This window comes from Choloepus didactylus, chromosome 6 (genome assembly GCF_015220235.1).
Source record: "Choloepus didactylus isolate mChoDid1 chromosome 6, mChoDid1.pri, whole genome shotgun sequence".
NCBI classification, from domain to species: Eukaryota; Metazoa; Chordata; class Mammalia; order Pilosa; family Megalonychidae; genus Choloepus; species Choloepus didactylus.
The window spans coordinates 95,894,122-95,898,254 of NC_051312.1; positions in this window are offsets into that span (position 1 = coordinate 95,894,122).

Genomic DNA, 4,133 nt, shown 5'->3' on the forward strand with positions numbered 1-4,133 from the left:
ACAGATGAAAATATGGAACCATTGCAACATAATGAACTTTGAAATCATTAAAAAAACTTGATGCTGGATGGCACCTCCTGGAGAATGATGTAGATGGAAGAAGTGTCCAAGGATGAAATCCTAAGCTTTCCTGATATTTAGATGTGGAATCAACAAGGAAGATCAAACAAAGAACATTGTCAAGGAGTGGTTTGTGAAGGAGGAGGAGGAGAGAATGTGTCCCAGAAGTCAAGTGAAGAATGAATCTAAAGAAGTTGAGTTGTTAAGTATATAAACCCTTGCTGAAAGCAAGGTAAAGGAAGAAACAAAAATTATCCACAGCTTTTAGTAACAGAGAAGTCATTGTTGACCATGACAGCAGCTACTTTGGTAGAGTCATGGGTGTGAAGGCATCACTGGAATGATCTCAAGCAAAACTGTAAGTGGATGGATGAAAAACAGATTTAGCTCTTTCGAGCAGTTTCCCTATAAGTCTGAAAAGAGAAGTGAGGTCATAGCAGGAGGGAATGTGGATTTAAGAGGAGAGATTTATTTTTTTTAATATAGGAAATAGAATAACATTATTTCCATGTGATAGAATTTAGAAAATGAAGAGATAAATATTGATGATAGAGAGGGTTACTGGCTGAAGTGAAGTTTGGAAATAGGTAAAAGGAGATCAGATTTGGTATACAGAGTGGAGGAGTTGGTCTGAGAGAGAACTATGATCAGTTCATTAATTTAAAGGAAGAGGAGGCAGAGTGAACACACCCATACACACAAGTAGACTGGGTTCTTTTCTCTATTAATTGTAGCAGTAATGAAAATAATAAGTAGCGGTATTAGTTTCCTAAAGCTGCTGTAATGAATTACCAGAAATTTAGTAGCTTAAAAAAACATTTACCACAAATGTATTACCTTACACTTCTGGATGTCAGAAGCCCAAAATTAGTCTTCTTGGGCTAAAGGCAAGGTGTCAGCAGGACTGGATCCTTCTGGAGCCTCTGAGGCAAATCAATTTCCTTGATTTTTTCAGCTTCTAGAAGCCACCTGCATTGCTTGGTTCATGGACCCTTCCCCACATCACACCCATAACTTTGTTTCACCTCTCCTGCTTTGCACTCTGATCCCTCTTCTTCCCTCTTATAACAACCCTTGTGATTACATTAGACTTACTTTCAAAATCCAGGATAATCTCCCCACATCAATCTTTAATTTAACCACATCTGCAAAATTCAGTCTGATATATAAGGTAGCGTATTCCCAGGTTCTGGGGATTAGCATGTGGACATGTTTGGGGGACCATTATTCAGCCTGCCACAGAAGCTTACACTTACTCAAAACTGACCATATGTCAGAATCTGTTCTAAGAATATTATCTGTATCAATCTACTTAATCTGAAACACAATTCTTTCAGCTAGGTTTTATTAGTATACCATTTTACAAATGAAGGAACTGTGGCAGAGTAAGATTAAGAAGTTTGCCCAAGTTCACACAGCTAGGAAGGCAAAGAGCAGGGCTTGAGCCCAGCCAGGAGGACTGCAGGGCCCACATTACTCTCTCAGTGACAGAAACATACTATCATGAACCTACTATGTGCCCTGCTTCATCATGTTTCCCGAATTAATTATGTAATATTGTTGAACTTTAATTCCCTGTCAGATTATAGGGAAAATGTTTATTTCCCAGTGTTATGAGGAGAATTAAAAAAAAAAAAAATGGCAAAATGGCAAAGTGAATGAGTCTAATCTTACACACACACACACACACACACACACATGTACACGCGTGCACACATCACTGACATACCCAGACACAACAATTACTCTTTAAATAACAATTTGCATAATTGCTCCTCCTAAGACTGATCTGGAATACTTATGTCCATTCATATTCAGCAAGAAGAATTTTCCAGCTTGATTCAGTGGTCCTAATTATACCTTGCCTGATTTCTGAAGACTCCACGTATTCTGAAAAAATTAGGGTATTAACTCTAGCATTACTGTGACCTGCTTTAGGTGTTGAGCAGACTGGGCATGCCATGACTTATGTGAGTGAGCCTAGTGGAAATAGTGCAATGTTAAGTAGCAGGGACCTGTTCTCATAGTAAAATATTAAGCCCACAGCTTTCAATAACACATGATTTTCAGAATGGTTTTAAATTGAAATGAATGGAATTATGCAAAATTTAGGTGGCTAAAGCAAGACAGTAATGTTTCCTTTCTTAATTGATTCAACAAACTTCTATCAAAAGGATACCAAGCCAAATAAAGCATAGTCCTTGCTTTCAGTAAGGAGAGTGGAGAAGAGAATTAGCAATTATGTACAACGGGAATAGTGCTATGACAGAAATATGCATGTGGAACTATAGGGACAAAGAGAGGGGAGATAAATCATTGGCAAGATGGAGCAGAATGAAGAAAGACCTCCTCTATACAGATTCTTAATGAGTTTTTGAAGGATGATTTGATACCAAGATGAAATATGAAGAGTAGTAGGAGAAGGCCAGCCCAGAAAGAGGAAGTAGCACAGAGGTGAGAAACAATCTGAGGTCCTCAGGCCATGGGATCTGAGGTGTGCTGCATGCCAGCTGTCCAAGCATGTTAGTTACTACAATTATAATTTCTGTTGCATGGCACCACAAGGTTCCATATAAAGACTTAATATCAGCTGCGCCTTTATTGTAAATATATGTGCCAACTATGAATTAGCATTCACATTCCATTAATTTATCATTGTATTCAATCCAGAACATACACCAAGAACCATAAAACCTGTTTGAAGAAATTCCTCTTTCAATTTCAAAACAATTTTTATGTATGTATTATTAGGAATACTGAAATATCTATCACTGGTTTTCTTTCATAAAATAATTTAGTATGTTAGTGGTGCCAGATAGGATCTATTTAGCTTGACACACATTTTAACTGTTAGATGTTATTTTTCTATTAAAATTCATAAAGTCAAGGAAAACTTCAATTCAATACAAGTTAAATGCCTTACCTCCCACCTTTCATCTGCACAAAGCATATAATTTCCCTAAAATTATGCAAAAATTAGCTAATTAAGATTTAATTCGCTAATCCTTGCTCAGTTAAACTAGTGACATATGCAAATTGCCTGCTGAGCCCTTTAAAATTTTTGAAGCAAATGATAAACAAAATTTCTTTTCAGTTTTAAAAAATGTAAAGAAACTGCTAATTGACACAACAGAAGTAGACAGGGATAAATACGCTATAGCTTTATTAGAGCACAAATTGGCGTGTTCATAAAAAGCTGCAACACATACACAGGTATGCTAATTACAATGTCCCAAGGACTATGTGGACAATAGAACAAAAAAAATTCACAGTGGACCTCTTAAAAGCGAATATATTCTCTCTCTCCGTTTTAAATAAAATAATGGGGATTTCTACATGTTTTCTTATATATTGATTCACTGCTTTTGACTGGAAAAGAATTCTGTCCAATGAAAAATAGAGCATCTATTTCTGTCAAGGGAATTATTTGGAATTACTCAGCACTGAAATTCCTTGAGAAGGGGCCAGAAAATATCAATATGCTTTTGGAATGTTTTACAGACCCAAATTACTCTAGTTGTTTTACCAAATCATTCAGTGTTAAGGTATCTGTGTTGGTGCTGTGTACATATGGATTAAGTAAAAGGAGGATACATTGTGTGTGTGTGTGTGATAAAAACATCTGATGTATGAAGGTAGTGATAATCTATTTTTCAAATAGATAAAACACAAGGAAGGATTAAAAGGAACCACATTATGCACATCCTAAACAATCTTTAAAAAGGGATTTATCTATTGATAAATTCTATTCCCAATTTTATTGTGACACGATACAATATTTTTTAAATTGTTGAATACTATATTGTGAGGATTCCAAAAATGATATGAGAAGTTCTCAATTGTTAAGTGCATAATATAGAGCTAATTAGCCTGCTAGGACTTTTACATATATTCTTTGGGAGCAGCTTTGGACTTAGGACCTCAAAAGCTGTAAGGTAATAAATTTGTGTTGTTTTAAGCAACTAAATTTGTAGCATTTTGTTACAGTAGCAATAGGAAACTAATATTGCTTATTATTATCATTACTATTAATATTTACAGAGAACAGAGTTATTTTATAACTGGACTGGGAA